The following is a 27,979-nucleotide window of genomic DNA, read 5'->3' on the forward strand; positions in this document are numbered from 1 at the left end:
TATACAGTATTTTGTATAAATTTACCTGTTCTGCTTACTGTTGATAAAGAAGTGGTTACTTAGGGAAGTGTATGATCAAGCATCTAGAGGCTGTATGGCCAAGATGAGGAAAAAGAATTTACTTTTGTGCTTGAAGGAAACAAATAAATGCTAAAAAAAGAATATCCTTTAATTTTGATGTACGTATTTATTTTAAATACCTTTTGTGTTTAAAATAAGGTATAAATCCACTGAGATTTGATTGACTGGAAAATTCCTGTGAAACTGTTTACAAATAAAATCTTCCTTTTCACACTGAAAATTATTGCATGACTCAAAAAAAAAAAAAAAACCCAAAAAAACCAAACCAGCAAGATTAGCAATCAAATGATGGCCCTCTTTAAAAGCAGGTTTGTCTGAACTTGTAACATTGCAAATAATTACTCTTGTATCTAATGTGTTACACATGACATTTAGAAAACACTACTGCAAGACAATTTGAGAACAAATTAGATCAGAAGCAAGAAAGAACTGCAGGAAGGACTTTAATCAGCTTTCATTATTTATTCCTATATTCTGAGAAGATTATAGATGCCAAATGGATGCCTTTAATCAAATAATGATTTAAATATTCAGATCTCACCATTTCAGTTAGATGCAGTGACCCACATTTCAAGAATCCAAGGGGAAAACGCTGTGGTTTGTGCAGCTGATAGAAGAGTTCTGTTCCCACCCCCTGCTGCAATTAATTTAGCCATGATCCCTTGTTTGTTTTTTGTCACTTTTCTGGTTTTCAGAAGTTGCCCTGTCTGCTGTTCATAGTGTTTTAAGCTAAAGGAGATGATCCTTTTCATTTGTCTGTCTTTTTTCTTCTGTACAGCTTCACTGCCTGGCCACCTGAACAAATCATCTGCTCACAGGGTCCTCAAATAAACACAGCTCTGGGTGTGGGTAACTGAGGTTAACTGGGCAGAGGCAAAGGAAACTCACTCCTCTTCCTTGTGTCTTCTTTTGTAGTTAATCTGCTGGATTCAAAAACAATTCAAGGGGAGCTGGGCTGGATCTCCTACCCGTCGCATGGGGTGAGTTCACTGGAGTGTGAAATGGGAAAGTGCTGCTGCAGACCAATGTGCCATTTAACCATTGTTTCCTCTTCAGAGGACACTGTGCAATAAGGCTGGGGCTTTGGAGATGCAGAAATAATCTGCTCTAAGCTTGCAAAATAAGGTTTACACAGGTGTGGGGCCTTCTATTTAGAACACCCATCCCACTGCAGGTAAACCCCAGGAAGGGCCCATTCCTTGGGGAGAAACATGAAAGCAAGAGGTGCACTGAACAACAGCAGCAAAAAGTTCTCATTAGGTACTGCTCCTTCTCTGTCATAAAGTGATTTCTAAAAGAGATCATGGCTCTGCTTCATGGCGTTACTTGCTAATTTGCTCAGATGGAAGTGGTGGGAGGTGAAAGCTGTGTGGACATAAGTGGCTGATGTAAGTACTTATTTGTAACTTTTGTGCCGAATTGTTGCTAAACTGTTCAAGTCATGAGTTAAAGTATTACTACAGAAATGTCTACATAATGTTCTGCAGGTCGTTGTTGGTTGTTTTGTTTACCTTGTATCCACATCTAACGAAACTAGGTATTCTTTTGGAAGATTTAGAAGTGCAGTCTTAAAGCACCTGCGCTTTCCAATTTGCTAACTCCATCATTTCTACATAGTTTTTCCCAGCAAGACTCTTTAAAAAAAATTCTTGAATAACATCATATTGATGACTAAATGGTGCATATCTGTCTAGTGATGCTGATATGTGTTCACTCCCCACCTCCATGTCTCTGTGAAATGTATGTTTGTGTGTAGGAACATCCCACCTCTCTCTTTCTGCATTACATCATGCAGATATGTAGGATGACTCTTGCATTCCTGCATTCTGTTTCCCCCAAACACAAAAAACCAGTAGCAGTTGAACCCCAATGTCCAGAACCCCCATACCCTTGCTCTCAGAGAAGGAGGCTGAGCCATCAAGTTTTTGCTGAAAGAAAGCACCTGTGAGGCTTTCTTTCGCTGTTCTTTGTTCTTTCTTTCTTTTCTTCTTCTTTTTTAAATTTTTTTTAGCTTTGGGCAAGCTGTTGATTGGCCTTTATCACTTTTACAGAATCAGTGTTAACAGTGCCTTTGCATCTCTACCTCATGGGATTCCTTTGCTAATGTTTAAGTTGTGCCTTCTTGATATTAGGCATTAAGCAGGTGTTTAGCAGTATTTAAGGATGAAGGTTTGGTTCATTTTTCGAGTTCTCTCCATGTCTCTGGATAAAATTGCTCCATTCTCATGGGAAAGAAGTGGGAAGAGGGTTCAGGTTTCCTCCTAGTGGCTTTTTCTGCTGACTTTTCCCAACAAGAAACATCTCTAAACAGGATGTCCAAGAGGGAACTCTCCAGCAATTTCTAGTTCATCAGTGTGGTTTTCTTTTTTTCACTTGCATTTTTTTTTGAAGCCTTTCTCTCCCAGCTCCCACTGCTCCTCTGCTTTGCTCTCCTGCTCTGCTCAGCAGCTGTGTCTCTCCTGCCTTGGATGCCTGAAACAGTTGGTAGGGAATGATGCAGGGTATCATGGGGGCTATAAGGAAAACAGATGTGCTACATTCTCCCACCAAAAAGGGCCCCTGGATCTGTCAAGGTCAATTTTATTGGCTTTTGCAAGTTTTTGTCAGGTAAATCCAGCCCAAGTTGTTGTTTGCGTGTGTTTGTACATGCTGTTCCTATTTACTGCCATATCCTCGGATATGGGAGCCAAAGTAAATCATAGAATTTCACTGATGTTCTTGCAAGTTAATGAAATTCCTCGTTAAAAATCGCGTGGCAGTAAATTAATGTAGATCATATGCTGTGACTGTTTTTGGAAGAGAACAGAACCTCTAGACTGTAGTCTTCAAAATACCTTGAAATTTTAAGATTACATATTGAATTATAAATGCAAAGTGTAGAAATAACAATGTTTATCCTATCCCAAATGGCATTTTGCTGTGACATGGTGACAACTTGAGCATCGTGTGAGAGAGGCGCCTTCTTCTTACAGCCCCTTATTTATAGTCAATTAATTAAACCTGGTAAATATGGCTGTGTCTGTCTCTTGAGCTAAAATATGAACTTAAGCTTCAGTGGAAAAACATTATAATAAAGATGTCACATCATATTGAAAGATTGCTAATAGCAGAGCAGTGATTTAGAAGGTAAAGCTGATAGAGCTGCACTGGAGGCTGTGACTCACAAATGAGAATATTGGTGTCGTGCCAGTTCCTCTCAAGCGTGCAGCAGTGTTCACATAAATGTCAGGACACCAAAGCTGGTGACTTACAGAGTTTTTAAAAATAATTTAACTGAAGTGTTTAACAAACCTCTTACTAGGTTAATAATTTTATCCTGTTGATACATGATATTGATTGATTTCTGGCAAAATGACCCGAATTGATTGGTTCTTCTGTATTTCTATAAGTTCTCTTGACTTAGGCATATGTAATAATAGCTTTCCAGAAATTCCTGAATATTCATGTTAAGGTTTGTAGCTCATTGGTATTCAGGGGTTCGTGTGTCCCACATGAGCATGCTGTGGTGGCAGTGGTTTAGACTCTGGTGAGTAATATCACCCTGGAAGAATGTGATCTCTCCTTGAACCATCCCACACAGCCACAGCCTTGGCTCCAGGAACACTGATCTGGTCAAGCTCATTAAAACCCTGTCGGCGCAAAGCATTGGCCCCTCCAGATAGCAAGGCACAAGAATTAAAAAATATAATAGCAGGTTTTGCTGATGCTTGAGCATGATTGGCAGCAGCCACAAGGCCCCTGTCCTGTGCCACCATCCCCAGCACCTGCCCAGGCAACCTTTTTGTGATGCCAATCAGTCAAACCCTAGCTCCATTTCTATAGGTTTCATTAAAAGAGAAAGAAAGAAGAGCTACTTACTCTGTGCAGAGTATATTATTGATATGCTGATTAAGCATAATGCAAATGATCATTAACCGTAATTCACATAAATTACAGCAGCACAGATGTGGGGGTTGGGAGGATAAAGCAAGTCACTTTAATAATATACAATAGAAATGTGATGGATAATTCATACAGAACAAAAGGAGTACAGTCTAAACCCTGCTCTGCATATTCATGGGAGGAATTTTATTGGTTTCAGCATCATTTTTTAGGGAGAAAGATGTATCTGACTCCTGCTCCATAGTTTGTTTTTTTTCCTAAACTTCACCAAAAAAATAATTCATGACATAATCTCAATCCATTGTTCTGCAGTCATGCAGCTTGTGACTCAATCTTTACGTGTTTATTAGTCAAATTTATGGACCTGAAATTTTTTGGTCATGTTTTTTTCATGTAGTCAGAGAAAAGTAACAGCAAAATCACTCTTATCCTGTTTGGTTTGTAGCTAGAGAAAGGAATGCTGTGGCATTTTTTTACTGTCATGTAAAAGATAATTGTTCAAAAAAGAAACAAAACCACGTCAGGAAAAACAAACCATAACAGAAACAACTCTAACAACAACAACAAAAATATCCAACTTCAATGAGTTCTGTACATGGCTAAAGTTAGTAAAATTCAGACAAAATTTAAAAGGTTGATTGGAAAAATAATGATTCTGTTTCTGATCTTGACAGCTTTCTAAGTCGCTGAGTTTCTTCAGAAACATTAGATTTCTTTGAGAGCTGGCCATACTCGGTACCTTAAACTTTTGGGCACCTAGTGTGAAATTGAGTGTTGACAACTTAGCTTTTTTTTAGTGGTCACTCTTATGGTCATTTGAACAAATCAAGCTGATCATGTCAGTAATGGAAACTGGTTCATCAGTATTTGAGGAGAGAAGGGTAACATTCCCTGCTTCCCTAATAGCTGGTGTTGTGCCAGGCAGGCTAGAGCTTGCGTGACTGAGATTAATGAGAGTTTTTCCATCAACCAAAAATTGGGTTAGAATCAAAATAATCCAAGCAAAAGTGAGGAAAATGCCTCCTTTCTTATATTTCAAAAGCCTGAAAGTAGTTTGTCACGTTAGGCTGCATTGCTGCCTACCCAGGCTGCTGGCAGCTTCCTTGGTTTCATTTGTTCTGATTTCAATAGTTGGCTAATGTGTAGCACTATAAAAACTTTTGGGTCTTTTCTTTTTGGGGGATATCATGGACAGAGTGACCGCAGAAGAGCCTGGCATATAAGCATTTGGATGTCCCTTGTGACTAGGAGAAGGTAGAGGAGAATTTGTGCAGGGTACATCCCGGCTCTGATGAAGGTGCTCTCAAATAAATGTCATTCAAGAATCAGTTTCTCAGCTCACTGTGACTGGAAAGTTTCTCTGTTAATACAGAAGACATTTTGAAGATTAATAAGTATTTCCACGAGGTTTGCTTTCCTGCAGCTTTGTGTCTTGCTGTTAATTGCATCCTGTTCTGTGGAAGGTTTGGGTTTGGTTTTTATTTTCAGTAGGTCTTTAATGCCAGTGGGTTTCCTTATGCCTTTCCTTCAGCCTTCCCCTCAGTTGGGCACAAAAAACACGCAAAGTTTTTCTTCCTTGCACAAGTCTCCCATTTTGACACCACTGCAGAATCTCAGGGCAGCTGAGCTGCCAAAAAGCCTCAAAACTGGCCAACAAAAATGCAAAAGATTATCAAACGCCTCATTTTAGGTTTTTTTTGATGCTGATTGACATCTTAGCCTGTGTTCATTTTTTTGTCTGACACAAAACTTGACAACTTCTAAGCAGTACTGTATATAAAGTAGGCAGTGTTGCTGAAATCACTAGTTTCAAAAAATTAGTTTTGAAAAAATTGAAAATTAGTTTCAAAGTGAACCCAGTGATATCAAACAATTGGTATGAGACAAAAGACCAAAACTTAAAGATATCTTTATAAAGATACCTTGTTTTAAAAATGAAAACTATCATGTTATGCTGTATACTTTCTTTTTCCTATCCATTAGCAGTGGAATTTCCTTAGTACTTCTTAAAACAATGCGTTCTGTGAAATCAAGATTTATCTGTTTTGCCTGAGCTCTGGTCTCCTTACAACCCCATACTGTTACCCTGCCTTCCACAATTTGTGTATCATGTCTGAAATGTGGGCAGACTGTTCTGACGGTTGCAAGTCAAATGAACCACTTGGGATTTTGGTTTTGTGATTCATAGACTTTGTTTCTTCTTACAGTGAGTGGCTGATTGGAAATTTTTTTTTTGTTAATATGCTCATTTTTTTCACTTATTATATGCTTTTGGGATGCACTGAAAGTGTATTTGTTTCACTCGAGTCTCCTTTTTTCAAAATAGTGAAAACTTTAAAAAGTAAGAGCGTTCATAAAAGTTTTTTTTTACCCTCAGTTTTCTGTAAGCAAGCCTGTGCTGTTTCTCAGTTTTAGACTTCTTGTTTTCTTCCTGCTGGAATAAAACTCTCTGAATGCTCTGCTGTAAAAGGAACGATTTTTCTTTGGAGAGGAACAATTAAAAATCTGCTTGATTTCTGAATTTTTAAAGTATCTTCATTTACACTCAGCCTTGAATCAGAAGGCAATTGTGGTTTCTTCAGTTTGTGGATGCTGCTTTAACAAAAAATCTGAATTAGTAAAAGGAAAATTGTTTGTATTATACTTTTTTCCCCTTTCTGCTAGATCTTTCTTGTAGCAACATAAAGCTGTGAGATAGGCCAGATAGATATGTTAATTCTGTGAATATTGTTATATTCTTGACTGATTTTGAATAAATGTGAGTTTTGTTGATAGTTTCAGAGGCAGTGTGTAAATAGTCAATGACAGTGTATTTTAACTGGTTTTGACTTGTGTTCCTTCTGTGCACTATCTTCTGCTGCTTGCACTAAGCATGCATTTAAAAGGGAAGTTTAAATCAAAAAACTTAAGTGGAGTTGACTAATGAAATAAGATAAATGCTTTGGGGGAAAGGAAAGAGATTAAACATATTACTTCAGAATTTTATGCATCCCTGGTCTTGTTAGGAATTGTTACCAGAGACAAATGCCTTCCTTTTTAAAATGTGGAGCACTGGATTATTCTTAATTTTTTTTTTTTTTTATAATTGTAGTCTGCATTGCATTTATTTGAGAAGTTCAGTGTGATCATAATGGTGCTGTGTTTTGGTACGTTTTTAAAACAGCTTTTAAATTGATCTAAAGTGGAAACTGTGCTTGTTTCAGTGATTATTATTAAGGGAGGGAGGCTTTTCTTTTTTTCTACTTTTTTACTATGTTACTTCAAATTATAAGATTTCTGTTAAACAGTAGTTATAACAACAAGAGGAAAAAGTACAATAAGGGCAATGTCCTTATAACATATTTTATAATGAAAAATATGGACACCATCCCCATATTTCATTAGCCTCATCAGTCTTTTTATTTACTGGTAATAAGGTTGTTGAAGGTTGGAGATCACTTTTCTGTGGTTTCAAACAAAAAAGAAAAAAAAGAAAGAGCAAGCTTTGTCTTTTGCTCCAAGAGTTTAATAAAAATCTTATTTAAAATTGGAAATGGAGATGCTCCAGCTTACAATTTTTCCTTTAAACTTTCAAAGTTTAGAAAGAACATCATTCTCCTCATGGGCAGAATTTTATTTCTGTCAGCATAAGTCCAGGCCAGTTGTGAAAACTTCTCTCAAATGGTCTCATCGCCATGAGATATTTTTCATTTTGTGAAGAAACGCTTGCTTCATAATTTTATTATTTTGTGCTGAATTTATTTGCATAAACCAGAAAAGAACAAAGTAAATACAGGAACTGTCATGAAATGCAATATTATTTATCACAGGGGCACAGTTTAGTCGGTTTTAAGACTGTTTTTATAACATCAAGTCCACAAGACAAGCAACTCCCGTCTCCAGTTAAAAATGCCCATAAATGTTTTCTCCTGATAGCTTTGCTGTGGTTGTATTTATGGTGTCAATACTTTGGCTAGGTAGTTTATTCTGCATTTTTTTTCTTTTCCCCCAAATATCTGTAAGCATTCAGTGTGAGATGACTGTAGTTCTAGAAGTGCTTTTAGAAGGTATAAAGTGCTTTAAAAAGTTATTGGGGAGTGGGCACGAAGGGCACTGATGGCTGCAGGGTGAAGGAGCGAGACTCGCAGGATGTTTCAAGGCAGGAGACACGCGTTGCTTGATTTCCCTCTTCCCCCTGTCTTTTTATAGTTATTTGTGAAAATAGCCTGAGGGTTTTGGTAATTAATTTCCTAATTTCTCCGTTTTGCCTTGCCCGGAGCGGCTCGCATGCCTGGCTGCGGGCGGGGCAGGAGGAGCGGGGGGCAGCGCTCCCCGGCCCCAAAAACATCGCCTACCCTTCCCCTCCCTGCTCCGGCCCCAAAAACATCGCCTGCCCTTCCCCTCCCTGCTCCGGACACCCTCAGCCCGGCCTGGGCCATCGCCAGCCCTGGGGACCTGGCGGCACACACAGGGACGGGCTGCGGCTCGGGCAGAGCAGTGTGCGGTGATGATGATGATGGAGGAGGAGTAGTGTGGTGGGAGCATGCACCGCCTCGCTGTTCCCTTCCCGCTGTACGAGGGTGACGGGCTTGGTGGGGAGCTGGGACAGTGTCCCCATAACGCTGTGCCCAGCGGGGATGTTGGTGTTGGTGTCCCGCACCAGCGAGGAGCGGCGGGGGCTCAGTCCGTACAGCACAGCCCGGCTCGCTCCGAGCGCAGCATCTCCGCGTCCCGTCCCCGCTGCTATCTCCCAAGCCCCCGTCCCGGTCCCCAAACCCCCATTCCGCCTCCCGTCCCCACTGCAGCTTTCCAGCCCCCATCCCGCCTTTCCAAGCCACCTTCCCGGCTTCCCAAGCCCTTCTCGGCTTCCCAAGCCCCATCCCGCTCCCCAAGCCCCCATCCCGCTTCCCATTCCCCATCCCGGCTTTCCAAGCTCCATCCTGTTCCCCAAGCCCTATCCCACCTCCCTGCCTCGCTGCAGCTCCCCAAGCCCCCATCCCGCCTCCCGTCCCCGCTCTGTGTCCCTCGGCGGGCACCGGGGATGCCGTCCCGCACCTCCCGCCCGGACAGGCTCGCCAGGATTTAGGGAGCTGCTCTGTGTCCCTTGGTAAAGCATCCAGCGGCAGACCTCAGCCAGCAGCCGCTGTTTTGGTTCTCGGTGCTCTTGTTTTGGTGTTTGGAGCAGAAGGTGTTACGGTGGAACTCATGTTTTGTGCCGATATTCTGCTTTTAATCAGCGGTGAAGGCTGTGTGCTGCTGGGGACTCTGTGCACCGGGTGGAGATACCATCTTACACATAATAAGGTGATGAAATCTCAGAGTTTCACTCCGTGACATCTGGCCATTTCATCTGTGGCTTGGTTTCTCCTGCCTAACTGTGATTACTCAAACTTTATTTCCAGCTGTTGGGTTTCCAGAGGCCCCAAAGGGCAGCTGAGACACACGGGGTGATTTGATTGCTGGTTGTTAGCACGAGGACGGGGGGATGAGAGCTGTGTTGCGATGTGGTTTGTGTGCTCTTGCGGTAGGCAAGGAGGGGCAGTCAACACCATCCTTCCTCAAGAGCCTGACAATTGATTTTAGTTGGACTCTGGGGGGGAAAAAAAATTGAATTGCTCTGTGTTCGTGTTTTTAAACAAAATAAATCCTAACCCCAAAGTGAATCTCTTAAATCTAGAGGAAAGTTTCTGTTTGCAGTAGCTGAAACTTGGTTTCTACATTGGATGTCTAGGTTTATATGCTGCACTTTCTGAGTAGAAAGGTAGGAATTAGTATCCTATATCAATTGTTTATCTTGGAATGTTAAAGGTAGATTTTGACCACTAATCCTTTAATTAGTGCCTGTTCAGACTTCACTGATATCAACAAAAGCATTAAAGTCAATTAAGTTGGTTTAAGTTAATTCACCCAGAAGTTATGACTGATGGGAGAGGGTGATAGTGTTGGTTATGAGTCAGGCTGCAGAATGGCATAAATCAGAATCTACTTTTCACTTGGAATCTCCATTAAAATGTTGTACTGAAATGTGTCTAATTTTCAGAGATGTAGATTACCAGAGACAAATTAAAATGTTGTTTAGGAGAGTTGCCAGGAGGCCACCCAGTCTCCTGCTCGGTGCAGGATAATTGCTAAGGTTCTATCAGGTCAGCAGCTCTGGTTTTGGACAGTGGAGTCTGAGGTTGGAGATATACCAGCCCCTCCAGGCAGTCTGTTTCAGTGTTTCTAGTGGGTAGAATTCTGCCAGATACCTAACCTGAATTTCTCAAGACACATTTTGTGGCTGTTTTCTCTTCTTACACCATCTGCTGTTACTAAGGAGAGTTTGTGTTAACTCCCTTTCAAGTTGCAGTCTGTAATGAGATCATTCCTTAGCTTTTTTTTTCTTTTACAAGACTGAACAATCCCTGTGTCTTTGCAATGTATTTGTCCTCCAACTTGGTATTGAACAATCCTATTAGGTGTGATGCCATACTCACTGCTATCCTGGCTTCCTTAATGGGGAGGTTAATGTGGAACACCTCTAGGAGGATGGTGGAAAGATATCCAAGAATGGGATGAAGTAAGGATGTAGGTGCTTTATCTGTGTAACTGATGAGTGTTTCAGTCTAGAAACACCTCACAGTAATGCTGCAGTTCAGTTTACATTCCTTTTACAACCCAGGGATTTAACAAGTATAAGCTAAATGGGTTCTGGAGGAATTTCTTGAAAAGAAAGATAACAGCATAGTGTGGCTTATTTCTTCACAGCTCCTAAAAATAAGAAGTCTGGCCTTAAACTAACTTGTGATCAAAAAGCTCTTATAGGAGAGCCATGGAGCAATAGGAGCCATGTTTGTCCAAAATCTGAATGTTTTCAAGACCTTTTCCAATCCTAATAGCTCTTTCCATGATAGCAGAAAATCCTAAGATTGTATTTTCTGCTCAGAGAGGAGATTTTGACTGTTTAAGATTCAGTAACAGAAGTGCTTTTTTGGAAATTGAGTGTTTTGGGGGTTTGTTTGTTTGTTTAGGTTGGGTTTGTTTGTTTGGATTTTTGTTTGTGGGGGTTTTGTTTGTTTAAAAAACCTAAACTTTTTCTGTGGGTAAACAGGATACAAAAAAAAAAAAAGAGCTGAGGAAATAATGGCAGCTGAACTGAAGGTGAGAGCTTTGGGAATAGTGACATTAAACATTCAGCTCTGTATGGAGAGATGTCAGGTGTGAGGGTGAGAGAAGAATCCAAGAGTGGAGTGAGATCTCCAGAAAGCAACCTGGATTTAAATTGCTTATGGAGCTGTTTCTGCTGCCTTCCATCTGCAAGGCTTGGAGCTTCTTTCCCCTGTGACAGTAGGGAATAAAGATGCCACAACAACCTTCATGTTCCAGAGAAAAGACAGGACACTGTGGCTTCATTGAGAGGGACAGAGCTTGGGTTAACTCTGGATTTCCCTGAGACTCTGACTTCATGTTTCAGAGATGGATTCAGTGACATTTGTGTCTGTCACCTGTTCAAAACTCTCCCTTTGTGCATCTCTGTAAAAACTCAGAGTCCAAACAAACAGGATTCTCACTTCTCCACTTTTCACAAGAATTAAAATCCCAACCAGAGCTTCAGAAGTTAATTTTCTTCCTGCCTGTGCAGTTTGATACATCATGTTGAGTGCATTCCATCAGACTTATGGGATGTGTAACCTGGCAAAGCAAACATTGCTACTGGAACTTGAGCGTTTATGTTCCCTGATATCCTTGTGTTACCTGTTTAACTTTCGCTAATATTTCTGTGACAGTTTATTAATAAACATAATGTATCTGTGATGGTAATTTAATTTTACTTTGAAACCTGGTAATAAATGTTTGAACTGCAGAGCATTTCTGTAGAAGTGTTTTAGCCTGAAGAAATGTTTAGAGGAGAGGCTGAGCCGCACTTCTGCTGATGGCACCGTAATTCAGCGCTGTGTATTCAGAAGTAAATGGTTTTCAGATTAGAACATCCTCTTACAATGAAAACATCCAGAGGGTGAATGTTAATCAGATCTTGTAGAAAAATGCTGTGTGGATGAAGGACAGGCAGAGGTGGTGAGGTAATGCACAAAATAAATGTGCAGCCCAGGTGGAAACTTTCCCTTTACCATGGGGTTGATTTGCCAGAACCACAGCAGTCCTGAACTGTTACTCCTGTAGTCTGGAACTAACTGGAGTATCTAAAAATACTAAAGGCAGGTGTTGGTTTTAAATCACAGAGGGTGTGGTGGGATAGGCAGATCTGGGAACAACCCCCTTACTGAACATCAGCAGTGTCACATTTTTAATTTAAGTAGTGTTTCAAGAGAAAGTTGTGGATTGTCTGTCTTGTGCTGCAGCAAGCAGAGGGTGCATTGTGGGCTGCCCCACCGACTTCCTGAAGAGTTTGGGATTTTTGTAACAAACTACTGATAGAGAAAATGGAAGCAAAAGCTGAGAGAATGGAAAATATTTTGAAAATAGTAAATGTTGAATGTGAATGTTGGTGTTAAGATTTTTAGGAAAACTGACATATACTGCATGCTACATTTTGAAAATTCAGTTATTGCATGTGACTGCACTATTGCAATGTCTTGATTTAGAAGGTGGAGGGCAGCATTAAACCCATAGACCTAATTTACTGGGGTAAACCACTATTAACAGAGACACAAAGTGGAAGGTCTGTAATCTGTGTTATATAGGCTGAAATGTGGTGACTTTGAAGACAGACCAAAGAAAATACAAAAAGTTTTACTTAACTCAGTCATGTTTTAATCTGAAGAATGGCAGGTTCCTATATAGAAGGTGAAAAAGAGGAATATAATCTGTAATTAAGTATATCATTTGCATTTAGTGTGTAATTGTTTGTATTGTGTCCTTTGAAAAATAAAGAGGATTCAACAGTGGAGCAAGGAAGTGTCTGAACTGAAGATTCATGGGTTTGTGTAATGCTGATGTACAAAAATTTTGCAGGATTCTATCTGCCACCCTATTTTATATTTAACATAAAATGTGCATGTAATTGCCTCTGAAATGTTTGGAAGTGAACTTTTTAAAACCATATGCCCTTTAACTGGTGCATGGTAGAGGTGTTTACAAACACTGGCCAAATGTGGTGTAGGTTTGTTTAGCCTGCTTCCCTAGTTGAGTTCAAGGCAGTACTGTGACCAAAAGTAAACAGATTTTGTCATGGCCTCTTGCAATGTGTTGTATTTAGGAATCAAGTTCATTTAGTGACTTTTGGCAGGGTTTTATTTCTCTTTGTCTATGCCTTGTTCATATTCAAACTGGAATTGTGCTGAATTTCCATTGTAGCTAAGAGTAAAATATGACTTTGTGTAGGTAATGCTCCTGCACTGAACATAACAAAGAGATGAGTTAATGTAAAGGTTTTGTGGTTTGAGTGTTTTCAAAATGTGAGTAATGTTTTGTAAATGCATGAACCAAAATGAATATAAATTACATTTTGGCATCACGTTCATTGCTAGACTTTGTGGAACAAAGTCATGGCTGGAAAGGACAGAGGTGGAGTGAGTGTCTGAAGAGGAATCATTGGTTCAATGTGACTGTAAATGCCTTTGTTGTGAAGAGAGAATAAATGCAGAATTGTAATAAGTAACCACTGATGGCTGGTGTGAGCAATGGATATGGTATTCTGGGCAACTGGAAAGGTTATGGAATGGCTAATGGCATTATTAAAATGATAATAAAGTAAGAATGCCAAAAGGTCAAAATAAATACTAGAGATATATTGTATTATCTGAGAGAATGGGAAAATAAAAAGAAGAAAAAGTGAAGAATCTTAGAAGTAACCCAGAATAATTTGATTAATGTGGAGTTTGCATATAACCAAAATTAGGTTAAAAACATTGTTTCAGTGTCCATCTCTAGAAATGTGTACACAAAGAATAAGGCAAGAAAGATGGTATTGGGATAACTGACAAAGAATAGTTTAGAATTAGGTTTTTTGGTTCCACTTGACATTTTGTGCACTGAAATGAACAGGGATATAGGGGAAGACCAGAGATCACAATATAACAGATTTTAAAAAGGAGCAAAGGAAGGTGAAACTGAGGGAGAGACCAAGAGGAAATTCAGGAAGAAGGAGAAAAAAAGAAAAATGAAGGGTGCAATCTTTAAAATACATAATAATGTGTGAACAAGCTGCAAACTGAGAAAGAGACATGCATGGATTACAGGTTATTTTTTTCCTCTTTTTTATGAAACTAGGAAGAGAATCCATGTTTGCTTCCTGCTCTGGGGTCTGTAGGGAAGCATGGTCCTTTCTCTCCAGAGGGCTGTGTGTTCCTGAAGCAGTGACTCCTTCCATAGCAGCATTTCTCCTTTTTTTCTTTTCTTTTTTTCTTTTTAAGTCTTTTTTTCCACAATTCAGCAGATACCTTAGTGGGTAAAATAAATACAGAGTCCTGGTCAAAGATATTACAGTATAAAGCAAAATTCTAATAGTTCTTTGCTTACAATTTTAGGGACAGAGAATACAAGTTCTCTGTGGTCTTTTTTTTCTATGAATGCAAATATCTTTATAGCCATGCACACAAGACTCACTCTTCCCTGATAAAGAAGTTGAAAATCAAAAAAACTCTAGAAATTTATATACATTTAATACTGTATGCAGTGCAGTGCATATTTCATAGCCTATCTGTGAGTTGCATTAGGTCCTGACTGTTCAAGGTTTTTTATCAATCCTGCTGTCCAAATCTTGTCTTTTCTCTATGCAAAGAAGTTGATATTTTTTAGTGTTTGAATGATAATTTTAAAAGACTCATCCAAAATAAACTTATATTTATTAAACTAGAACTTCTGCTGCTGGTGAATCAGAGAAGCCAAATGCAATACATGTAAACACTTCAGAAGTGGATTTTTATTTTACTGGAAGTTAAAGAAATCCCAACCCCTCACAAATCAAAGAAGCTTTGCTATTCCCAAAGAAAGCAGCCAGTATTAAAAGAACTCAGTTTAATTCAAATGAAGGCTATAGACCGGATCATTGTATTGATATCAAGTTCCTTGTGATTGATGGTACAAGAGTGAATAAGAAATTAATTTGATAGACATTGATTTTGTACTGCAGTGTATTGACAACGTGCAATGTGATATCTGCTTTACAGAACTTGACTGCTTTCTTATTGCTCCTAAAGGTTATTCTTTATTTCTCTACTTCCTACCTTTTTATTACTATGAAGGAATCAACATTCCAACTTTCTGTTTTGAGCAACTCATTTGGTTTCACTGGCACGGGATGATTTGGTCTGGACCAACTTCCTCCTTTTGAGAAATTAAGTCTTCATTAAATATCTTGCTTTCATAGTTTTCATAATAAAACAAAATTTAATGGATGGCTACTTGTACAAAAGGTTTTACTGGGTATGCAGAGTTAAAGTCTAGGTGATAATTTCCTCTACCTTCTACCATTTATTTTTTTCCTATGTCTTCTTGAAACTCTGTTGCCTTAATGCTGCAACTATGAATAGTTTCAAACAGTTTCTTCGAAAAGTCATCAAACTACATAAATGCTGCTTATTGCACAAACTTTGGAACTTAGAAAACATTTGGACATTTATACTGAGGGCGCTCTCAGTTTTTGATATTACCTCTGGCTTTTTGTGCTTGTAGGCATAGGAAATTTAAGAGGGTGTTGGACCTACAGTTGCAGAAGAGTTTTGTGTAAGATATGTCATTAGACCTCTCCAAAGGTCTGTCAAAAGAGTAACTTGCAACAAAAAATTCCACATTTTTAAGTTTTTGTAACAAATTTTGATCATTAGCATGCTTTGCATAAGAGTGTGCCATAGAATTTTCACAGAGTGGAATACTGGGACAGGTGGAAGCTGGGGACATGAAAAATAAGTTGCAATTTTCAAAAGGCACCATGCTACTTTAGCAGCTGGAAGTGTAGCTGGAATTGACCCAAACCGGAGTTTCAGTTTAACAAATACAATTGTTTGAGTTTGGTGGAATTATCTGAGGAAAGAGCTGGAAAAAGTAGCAAAAATTAAACATTTCAGTCAATGAGCTGGATCATTTCAGAAAGAACTGCATTTTAACATGGAGGATTACTGTGCTTTTTAAAATGTTATTATGTCACATCTCAACAAAACCTAATTTAACTTTCATTCTTACTTGTGGCATAGGATCTATAGGCCATCCACATGATGTGTTTATGGCTGATATATTTTTCAGCAGTAACAATGTCACATCACATTTTTGAGTTTAAGCATTTTAATTACACATATTTGACTTGAATTGCTTATGCACCTCCTTTAATGATCAAGTCAATGTATATCATAAATCAGAAGAAATTAGACAAAGAATCATCTTTGGTGTTGTGTCTTTCTTTTATGACTTAGAGTTTGAGACTAAAGTAATTTTATTCTGTTTTTAAATTTGCATGACCCAGATGTTACTTCTTTGTCAAGAACAAGCATAAGCCTCCCTAGAATATTTCTGTCAGAACAAAATAGTTACTGTTGTATTTCAATCATTTCTATAGCTGGTGAAGTTCATATCATTTGAAAAATTTATGGACAATATATTACAGGGGAGGACTGCAGCATGATAAGAGAGCACAGGATATTAAAAGAGATTATGCATCCCAAAAAAGGAGAGATTTACTGTACTCAGGAACTGCCGCGTGGATGGGGAAAAATGAGAATGGAAAATTAGCTGGCAGATAAAAAACCCCAAACAGTTGAAGGTCAAACACTGACAAATTTTGCATTTGAGTGGGGCTTTGTCTGCCCACTGTTCTCCTGGCCTTGTGTTTCCTGCACAGGATAAACTCCCCCAGACCCTCCTGGGCACTTTGGAGCTACCTTGGGCCGTGGTTCATGGAGGCAGCAGAGCCCTGCAGAATGGGAATGCAGTCCTAGAAAATCCTAGAGAATCTCAGTCTGCTGTGTTGCTGTGAAATAAAACAGCCGGGTGGGGTGAGGGGATAGTCTGCTTATTTGTTTCTTTTCACCCTGAATTATGTGTGTTTCGCTGTGTGTAATTGACACCACAGCTCACAGCATCTCTGAATTTGTTCCACTTTCTCATAAATACCTGATACTTCATTGTCCTGTGGGTTTAAGCTTCCTTCCAGTGAATAGGATTTTTTTTTTCTAGATGCTGTTTTGCTCAAAGCAGATGTTTTATGACAAGTAATTTGAGGGTGTAACATGGAAGAGATGTGAAATAAAGCTGCTTGAGTGCAGCATTGTCTGGAAAAAAAAGTAGAGGCATGTGGAAGAAAAATAATGCAACAGCATCACTGTGATTATAGTTGGAAAAATGAGTGTGTTTATTTTGATGAAACTTACTGAGAGATATTTATTTAAGATGCCTGTGATATTATAGTGCAGTTTGTAGTATAATCCATTATATTAATTTGTTTTGTGGTTGGATGTCATTAGTTTCTAAGCGATATCTGGATGTTGTTTACCTATTCATTTTAGTTGTTGTGAAAACTGCTCATAACAAAGCTTTTGAGTTGTTCATAATAAAAATACTTCTTTGAGGAGCATTTACCTCACATAGAAGGGGCGTGTGATGGACAGAAAAGAGCTGAAAGATGAGTTTATGCCTTTTTCTCCTTGTGGAAAATAGAAGTTGAAGAGGTCACTTGAATTCCAGAACATAGTCCTCCATGGTAGAATTAATTCAGTCTTGGAGGACCTGGAGATATCTATTCTCAAATAACTATTCTACAAATTGCAAAGCATCTCCTTACTTCTTAGAACAAACCCAAGCAGATTGGTAAATAACAAACTTCAGTGGTAGGAGGTCCATGAGAGTGAACTAACAACAAGGAAGTTGGACACAGAATTAAGACATTGCTGTTATTTTTTTCTTCTCCTGTTTAGGAAACTTAGTAAACACCAATTTAGGATGTGTTGGCTTCCTTTGTCTTCTGCCAGAAGTCTGGTGCTGGTGCAGAATTGTGTGTGTCAGCTTCAGAGCTGATCACACTGTGTGTAATTCATTAATATTTTAAGAACATCTGATTTTAATAGCAGAGCTATTTTGAGACTAATGTTTTAAGAAGCTATCCAGAAGACAGCTTGACTTCTTCTTTTCCTCTGTGTGTTTTCTTTTTAATAACATCTTACATTTTAACTTTACTTTTTTCTTTTTTTTTAATGTCTGTTCTGATATTTTTTATTGTCTTGCTTAAGAAAAGTCACAAAAGATCACATAGACATATCCTTAGCTCCAAAGGGCTGGTCTGGTTTCTTCATGTCTTCCACTGTTTGCTAAACAGTGGAGTATTTTTGTCCCTGAGAGGTCTGATGATTGGATGCCTGAATGGAGGAATTTATAGATGGTTTTTCATGATTTTTCATTGTAAATAATGTAATTGTAAATAAAAAAAATTATAATTTTTTATTAATAACTCTGGCTACTGTTACACATTTTGTGTTGTCTCAAAATGCAACATGTGCTGTGTTCCCAAACTGGAGAGTGCTTAGGAATTATCAGTGGTACATACACTTTTTTTTTTTTTTTATGAGATACATGTTTCTTCCATTGGAAACCTTAGGGTGGGTTTCCCTTTTTTTTCAGCTGTTTTTATTTTAAACCTGCAATATGAATAGTTAAAGCAGCACGAGCGCATGGGAGGTACATTAATTACAATGAATGGAACAAGGCTCTGGTTCTGCAAAAGCATCTACATTTTGGATCCCATTGGAACTAATGAGTTTCCTATCTGTAAAATTAAACAGACACTTCTGAATTTGGGAGAGCAAGTGTTTTATCAATTTCTTCTGGTTGTTAGAAAAGTCAGTGTTGTCAAAGTTCTCTTCTTGCCTTAAGAAGGAGTCAGAACTGTAATAGGGAAAGTTTTAGGGACTGAAAAAGCTTTAGTTTTGGAGCATCAGGATTTACTTTGAGGTTGAGGAATAGTGCTTTTCTAAGAACCTTCTCTAGTAGTCTCTTAAAGTGAGGTTGCTGACCTTGTCTCTACAGTTTTTCCTGTTAGCAAACTTGTTGTCAGGCTGTGAAATACAAAGGCATTGTTAAAAAAGAAGGAACCTTGTTGACATTTTATTGGGAGTTTTTAAAGCATCAGAAAACTTTTAATAGGTAGGTTAACTGTGGGCATTGTATTAGGAAAAAAAAAAAGTAATCTTGAACTAATTTAAAGTCCACAATTAGTCGGGATCACAGGTGGCAAGAAGAAGTTTTAATGATAGCCTGGCCCAGGCCTTGAGGTAAATGATGCATAATTATTCATAACTGCTATTTTTGGCTTGCTTGCATTTGTCCTAGACCTCTGCCTGAGGAAACAATTTGAAATAATTAGTGTGCTAGTGCAGTGACAATGATGAATGAATCAAATGCATCTGGTGCCAAACACGGATCTTGATAAGAAGCAGATATTTGTTCTTGTTGGTTTTGGTTTTTTGTTTTTTTTTTAGACTGACATGTTCAACATAGAAAATTACCACTCACTGGGCCATGATCAAAGTGCAGGAGGAATTCCAGTACTGTGAACATGAAACAGGTCTGCACGCTGTGTGTGCAGCTATTCAGGGCTGGGAAAATGAAGGGGGTATTAAGGTGGAGCATTTTGAAAACTCAGGTCAGCAGAGCCAAAAGTTAATGTTAAACCAGCAAGATGCATTGCTTATCTCACACAGGTTGCAGGCACATTTGATGTCAATATTCAGCAGCGTAAATACAGCTGTGCATCATTATCAGAGCAAAGCTAAAGCAGAAACAGAAAGATTGGGTTCAGATTCCTGCATTGTAGCTCAGTTAATGCTTCTGAGGTCCTCAGAGGTGTTTTCTTTCTCTGGCTTTCATGCTCATTTCTATCTATGTAATTCACCATATATGGCTTTAGGTGCAGGTGAATGTGAGGCTTTTTGAAATTAGATGTATTTAATGAAGAGGGAAAAAGTTAATTTTAATTAATATTCCCTTCTCTTCTGGACTTCCACACATTTTTATCTTGTTGGACTAGTGAACAAATGTTTAGTAGTTTTGAATTTGTTCCTAATGAATTGATTAAAACAGGTTGCAAGGTAGTGCTCATGTCAGTGACTCCATACCTGAGCTGTGAGCAGCAGTTTCTCCATCCAGAGATTATTTGGCATCTACTTACAACCTTGAAATTACAACACTGTGAGTAAAGTTCTCTGCGACAAATGTGGCTCTAGAGAAAGATTTTTCAGACTGAAATGCAAGGTATAAATTAAGGGGAGAGCTGACAGCCTGAGAGCTGATCTGTTTATTCACTTCTGTGTGTGCTTCAAGTGAAATTGTTACAATGAAGATTTGAATTTTTGAGGTTGTCAACTGCTGCTGCACGTGTTGTGTTTTAAAGGGGTTTCTTGGTGACAAGCATTTTATGCATTTGATTGGACCTTAAACTCTGTGCAAACTTCAATAGAATGCATATAATAAGTTTTCCACCTTCTAGCTGGTCTTTAACCTTCTGCTTCTACATGTAATTAATGTTTTTCTAGTGATTTTTCCAATGCCAATCCTAATATTTCACCAGAAACTTACACTTCTTTGGGCAGTGAACTGTTATGTTGAGGATGCCTTGGCAGAATATGGGTCTAGAGGAGTTTTTAGCCTATCCAAGCAAAATCTCTGTTCCTAAGAGAAGCTCTGCTGTGATAACAAGTTTGCATGATCGGATACTTTTCTTACAAACCTCTCTGCTTGATGTGTCCAAATCACCTAAAATCACTGAAGAGTTTTGTTTGTTCTTTCATCTCAGTGGTCTCTGTATTTGCTGCTTGGTATTGATGTGGGATGAGGCTGGGGAAAGAGAACATGGGGAATCACTCTGTGTTCAGAGCCTTTAGTCCAGAAACTTAAATAAAAGTAAATTCAAGTATTAAATGCTGCCTCACTGCCTATGCACCTTGTTCACTCAGACAAAATATTTACCTAGCAGGGGTTATTTTTATCTTAGATGCCAAAGATGGTAGAAGTAAAAGGTGAAATGAATGAAAGCCTGAGCAATTCAGAGTCTCTTGAATTGCTGCTCAGATCCTCTCTTGTTGTCTTCTTCATTCTGGATTCTGCCTTTTCCCATGACTGCTGAGCTCCTGCAGCTGACCCAGGTGTTCTCTCTGCAGAACAGCTGTCCTAAGAGAGAGCTAAGAGGATGCAGCATTCCACTCTACCAAATCAAGGGGACCCTTGACCTGTGGCCAGAATCTGGATTACAATGTTCAAACTCTCTTTCTCCACAAGTATCAGAATCCAGAGCAGATCTTGCCATTCATCAGGATTTCCCATTTTTCTGGAACTTGAGTGTCCTGTGGGAAAGAAGATGTTCAATCACTGAATTAGGTGGTATCACCATGTCTGTGCACCCTGGAGCACAGGTGGATTTCCACACCTCAATGTAATGAAATGGGAAGCTTACTAGATTTAATTAGGAAAATAATTCAGTCTGGAAAGACTCTTCAGTGGTCCTAAAACTAACTAGATTTTAGGTGGTCATAGGAACAAGAGTAATTTACTCTTTACCTATAAAATTACTCTTCACAAATCACTTCAATATATCTAATGTGGGGGTTTTTTTGTGATATAAACTAATGAAGGTGAATGATGTCTTCTGAGGGAAAAAAGTGCTCTTGTGCCAAGTAAGAAGAGGAAGAATGTTTGTTTGGGGGTTTTTGTATGTTCTTTGAACAGTATTTCACGTGAATTTTTCTTTGTGATGAGAAAATCTTTGTGGTAGATTTTCATGTAATTTGGAGTTATTGGTTTTGTTATTATTATTTTTTTGCAGTGTACTCCTTTCTCATAAAAAACAAACTGAAAATAATAATTTCTCTGAGGCAATAGGATTGAACAATGTACTGGTTTTTCCCAGATGGAAGCAGAATGTAATAACCTTTTTGAGGAAAACAACACGTTCTTTGAAGTGAATAAACTTATTTATTGTTAGTATCTGAATCTGTCACAGTCAGTCTATGGACTGAGCATGAGAATAGCTGCCTCAAAGGTTATTTTCTTCTGCATTCCAACATTTGCACAGTGTGGGATGTGTGAACAGGGTTAGGTAATAGATTTTTGTTTGGTTTGGCTTTTTTGTTTTCTGGGTTGGGTTTCTTTTTTGGTTTGGTTTTAGTTTTGTGTTTTTTTGTTTTGGTTTGGGGGGTTTGTTTGTTTGTTTGTTTTGGGGGGGGCTTTTGGGCTGAGCTTTTTGGTGGTTTTTAATGTTTTTTGTTATATGACCTTAAACTGAAAAACCAGGTTGTTCATCATGTCTCCCTCCTGTTCAGTGCTGTGCCACAAGCTCCTTCTGTTGTTACCCATCTTCAGCTATTTTGAGTTTCCTGCTGGGCAAGAGGGGACACTGGCAGAGGTATTCAGGTGCTGTTGACACCCAGGGAAATAAAATGGAATTATTTAATCTAACTCAGTGCTGATCCTCAAGCCTGGACAACAAAAATCACTTTTGTGTCCTTCCTAAAGTTTCATTAACAGAGCAGAGTGCTACTTTGACACATTAATTGGTTGCCATGCTTTCTTTTTCTCCAAGTCAACCTTTCCTTTGGTCACTTGATTGAAATTACTGATAATTGCAGGGCTGTTAGGGGTCTGTTTGTGCAGAATGGACTTAAAGGGGCTTGCTGTCCAAGGGAGCAGGCAAATGGTTCCTATCACCTGGGAGCTGCTGAGTTGTGCTTGTCCTACACTCTTCCCCTTAAAAAAAAGGGCAACCAAGCAGAAAAAATGTAAAGACAAACCCAACAGAATACTACAAAAAGTTACTTTTAAGGAAACCAGTTCTTCCTCATTGGAAAATAAATGGGAGAGTGTGAGTGGGCTGACACAAAATTAGCATAGGGAATATTTCTTTGCCTATTTCCTGCATTATGTAACAGTTGTGTTCAGCAGTTACCAACTTTCAGGAAGATAAATGCATTTTAATTTTTTTTTAAATGACTCCTGCAGGAAAAGAGTAAGATTTTGGATTGTTTGAAAATTTCTGGTTAAGTGAAACAAAAAAATTGCACAGGGTAATTTAAACTGGTATAGCTTCCTGGATCTCAGGGGTTTTTGTATAGATGTTTAACATTGTGCCATATTTAGTATTTTACTTTTTGGGTGTAAGAAAAAGAATCAAGTTAATTTTTTTCCTAACAGACTTCTTTGGTTTTTTGTTTCTTAGCCAATGAAAGCCAACAATGCTTTCCACTAAATGTTCTTATGACACTTTGTTTCAACTTTTATTCACTACTTCAGTCAAAGGCTGGAATTTCTGTATAGTTTTGATTGCCCTTTTCTTAGCTCAGACCACTATTTTCAGAAAATAATGTCATTAAAAGATGACTCACTCCATTTGTGTGCTCAGACATTTGTGTTCGAGTGTTACAGAAAAGTTCACTTGAATTTTCTGGTTTGTAGTTATTTTAAACCAGGACATTACAGATACTGTTTAGTCTGATGAAACATGAACTTTTGTTTTGAGAAATGTTCTATTCTTTCTGCTGTGATAATTCACTGTGGAGAGGCATGGGGCCCACTCTCTCAAATCTGTGCTATAAAATAGCATCTACCATTCAAACAAAACTTCTTATGGGCAGAGATGAGTCATTCTTACATGTTCCTATTATGCCTTTCACAATGGAATTGGTCCTTCTCAGTACTACGACTTTTCAAGTAATAAAAGTAGCAGCAAAAATACTTTCCTGAACTTGTCTGCTACAAAAAAAGTGCCATTACCTCACTTTCAGGAACATTAAACTTTTTTTTTTTTTTCTTCAGGTGACCTACTTTTTAGGGTAGATATTTCTGAGATCTCTTCCTTTTTTCACAGCTAATCTGCCTTTATTGTGCAAATCTCAGTTTATTTGTAATTAAGTGCATCCTAAATAATTTTAATTCTATCTAAATTTTCAATTTTAAGTCAGTGCTGCATTTTGTGATCATAAACCAGAAACACTTGCATGGGTTTTAGGTTGTCTCTGTGACATAGGTTTGCTTGATTCCCTCCTCAGATCACATGTGCTGTCACCCCAGAACTGCTGTTCATGCCTCAGCTTTTAGCTTTTACATTTTTCAGATTCTGTGCTGCTTTAGTGTGTACTTTTGAGCTTCATATTAGGAGATGGTGAGTTCTCTTCACAGAGGAGGGAGACAAAACAATTCCTTCTCTAGCTGGGCACCAAGGACAAATGATCCAAATCTCAGCCCAAGAGCACAAACCCCGTGGGCTGAAGAGAGAAAACAAGCAGGGTGGGACTGCAGGGGCTAAAGCTGGAATGGGACAATGAACTGCAAGATGCAAATGGAGCAGAACTGATCAAAGTGAGAGACCCCGTGAGTGCTCGTGCGTTTTGGGACCATTTTGGTTCATCCTGGGTGTAGCCCTGGCTGGGATCTTGTGCTGCCCAAGGTGGATCCATTGAGGCCTTTTAATAAATCCCTGCTTTAACTCTGTCTAACCTGTGTTCTAGGGCAACCTTCACAAGGCATCACTGTCATGATTGAATTAACATTATTTAAATTAGTGGCTGTGTGGTATAGCCTGGAAATAGTTGACAGAGGTCAACTATTGACTATTGACAGAGGTGGTGTTCCTGCTGTGGAGTGAGGATACCTTCCCTGCTGATGGAGGGACAGGGCCTTAGAGTACAGGCTCCAGGAACAGAAAATTCTCATTGGGTCTGAGGAATCACAGAAGGTGTCTGGGAAAGTGCTTTTATGTAGGGACAAAAGGTCTTGCACAGGTATTCAGGGCACATTCTGTTTTCTCATGCTTGGCTGGAATGGGAGTCCTCTCATCATCATTTAAAGAAGCAACTCTGTGACCTGTGTGCATGCACAGCTGCTGAGTTACTGATTTAACCTTAAATCACCTGCAGGGCTGGACTTTCACTGCTGTTTGTGCTGTGCTTGCTGTGCTTTGCTGCTGCTGAGATGGACAATTTCACCTGCATGGTCAAATGCTTTGTGCCACACTCAGGGGGCTCTCCTGAGAATCACTGTGAGGTGGCTGTGAATTATGCAGGAAAGCAGCAGTGCTGGATCCTTGCTGCAGTGTATTGAGTGATACCATCCTGGGAGGGTGTCCGGGTTTAGGGCACATTTGGGAGAAAACCTCTAAAGGGGTTCCTCTAGAACACAAATTCAAGTGGCCTCTCCACCAACTGGTACAGGAAAATATTTCCTTGGAGAAAAGTGGAAAAAGCTGTTTAACAAGCAAAGCATTCACAAGCATAAAAGATGAATAATATTAAACAGGAATATCTCTCGCTGTTCTGAAGGGATGGCAAACTCAGCAAGTCCCCTTTGTGAGCTGTAGTTTGGCTCAGTTTGTTATCAGTCCCTCTGGTGCTGGAAATGCCATGGCCTGCTGGGCCACAGGGGTGAGCTCCCGATGTTTTCTGGGTTTTCAGTCCAGAGCAGCTCTGATCAGTTCCAAGAAAAAGAAAAACCACAGTCCAGTGAACTTCTCTGCCTCAGCTATCTAAAACTAACTAAAAGCAAAGGAGAGCTCTGTCCTGCTGTCTGTCCATGCTGCAGACAACACAGGAATGGGGAGGAACGAGTGCATTTCTGAAAACAAACTCCGCGCTTCTTCTCGCTACCTTCACTCTCAGAACCAATCTTAAAGGTGCAGAACTTATTTCTGGGCTAAACAGATGAATGGAGCTACAGTTCAGCATCATAAAGTCACCCCAGGACAGAGGGCAAACAGTCTAGAAAGCAATTATGTGTTTCTAGATGTCTCTTTACTCTGTTTGGGTCATGGCGGGCTGATGATGTGGCACAGGAGTCCAGTTTTGCCGAGGAAAGGTTCTGGGTACGTTGTTCCCCCCATGCTTCAGGACTTGGCACTTCCCTTGCTGAACGTCTTGCAGCTCCTCTGAGCCCATCTCTCCAGCCTGTCAAGGTCCCCCTGAGTAGCAGCACGACCCTCTGGCATTTTGTCCACTCTTCTCAGTTTTGTGTCACCAGCAAACTGCTGAGGGTGCTCCCAGCCCCATCACCCAGACCATTGATGAGGATGTTGAACAGGATTGGACTCTTGGGGTGCCTCCAGCTAGACTTTCTGATCACAGCCTCCTGAACTTGGCTATTCAGTTTCCTCCCTGTCTGCTCAACTGTGTTTTCTCAGATTCTCTGTCAGCTTGTTATGGGAGAAAGTGGTGAAACTGTGCTGATTCCTCCTGATGGTTTCCTTGTCCTTTGTATGCTTAGAAGTGATTCCCAGGATTGCATTTTCAATTATCTTCATAGGGATGTAGGCTGATTCCTTGGATTTTTCTACTCTCCATCCCTCTCTTCCTGTCCCAGCCTAGGAACTGGCATTAACACTTCATGATTGTTGATCATAGCAGCCACTTCTGTGTCTTTATTTAAGTCTGTTTGTTTGGTTGATTTTTTTACCTGTGCTCTGTTTTTGGTGTGTTTTTGCTAGGTTGACATGCAGACAGATTTTTCCTCCTACCAGCTCGCAGAATGGGCACTTTAGGAGCAGGATAGAGCAGAATCAGCAGTTAAGCTGTGTAGGGCCATGACTTCCCTTACTGTGCAAGTTCAGTTTTCCATGTGGTGCTTAGAGGTCAGATGCACTTTTCTGTACTCTTCACAAGAAAAAGACACAGATGGAGAGAGCATTTTAGCCAGGTATTTTGTTGTGTTGTTTTACTTTGCCTTACCCAGACAGTGGTTATTTCTTAAGGGCAGTGAATTTTAATTTATACTTTAGAACATTGTATTAGACCATCTTGAGAAATACAAGCTCGTATCCAAAATGTCCCAGACAGAGCAATACAAACAATTTATCATTTTTTATAGAGGTCAAAAATGCTTTAATTAAAGACAGAAATTACAATACAAAATAAGTATATGTGATATATAGAGTATGGCCTTTATAATAAAAAGTTATGCCTTACTATTTTTAAAAAAAAAGAGTTCTTATATTTTTAACTTCTTGGACTCTCTGCCCACATAAATTATGTTTAGCAGAAGTTCTATGTCTAAGCAATTTCTTCTAAAACTGTGGTATCAGTAAGCATATAAATAGTATTTTATTATTTTCTTTCCAAAATCTCTGTATATAGTGAATGAAATGTTAAATGCATTTAAATTATATTTAGGCATGTGAAAAATGATTTTTCAGCTTTTTCACTGACTTTTTGTACTCAATTTAAGTAAATAATAGTCTTACCAATAATGGCAACAAAATGATTTTTCTATTGGAAGTGTTCTTATTTATGGAGTGAAATAAGTGCAGTGTAATTACAGTAAACACAATTTCTCATTTAGTAGAAAATAATATTGCATCTAAAATTAGCAGATTGGAATATTCCAGAATGTTTAATGCATAAATTATAAAACTCCTAGGTATAAAGTGTGTGTTTAACATCACCTGCATAAAATACTCCTATGAGTTCAAAGGCATGTTGTGGGTTTATAGTTTGGTTTTTCTTTTTTTTTCCTGACAATTGAAATGGATGAACAAATTGCCGTTTTTGATATCCTTGGGGCACAAATTGCTGTTTTCGTGACAAAAATTTTAGTCTTTACACTTGAAATTTTGGTATATGGAATATGAGGCTTGGTGTAGTCAAAAATAATGTTTATTTGATGGTTTATTTGTTTGCCTGACTCCTTTGCTTTTGGATGCAGCACCACTGAGGTTCATCAGCAATAATTTCATTCAGTATCACTTGAAAAATAGAACTTCTCTTGTTATGGTTATCAGCTTCCTATGTTCTCCATCTCTTTTTCTGCTGCTCTAAGTGGCATGTTGGTTCAGTTCAAGCTGGAGTTCTCCTTTTCCAAAACATTCCCAGTTGGGATGTTGGCTCTGGGACATGTGAATATGAAACAACTCTGAAATGCACTTCTGGACTTCATTGCCTATCAGTAAATCTGTGTTCCTGCCTGTATTCATGGATTATAAATCAGCAGTGATACTTGATTTTCCCCGTTTCCTGTGGCTTGAAGCACATTCCAAGTGTTTTCATGTCCTGGGTTTCTCACTAGGTCCCATCCATCTTCTAGGGGAGAATTCTGATGCCAGCAATGGAAGGGACTCCTGACAGCTCAGGTTCTTTGTGGGCTT

General features: G+C 39.0%; 1 protein-coding gene across 1 annotated transcript in view; it reads left to right on the top strand.

The window, feature by feature from the left end:
- EPHA3 (EPH receptor A3) overlaps window positions 1–27,979 on the top strand; it is a 176,411-nt gene that overhangs the window by 14,682 nt on the left and 133,750 nt on the right. The window contains exon 2 of the mRNA XM_066571867.1: window positions 997–1,061. The gene's annotated coding sequence lies outside the window, so the exon portion shown is untranslated. The remainder of the gene's footprint in view (window positions 1–996; window positions 1,062–27,979) is intronic.

Source organism: Molothrus aeneus, chromosome 2 (genome assembly GCF_037042795.1).
Source record: "Molothrus aeneus isolate 106 chromosome 2, BPBGC_Maene_1.0, whole genome shotgun sequence".
Classification (NCBI taxonomy): Eukaryota; Metazoa; Chordata; class Aves; order Passeriformes; family Icteridae; genus Molothrus; species Molothrus aeneus.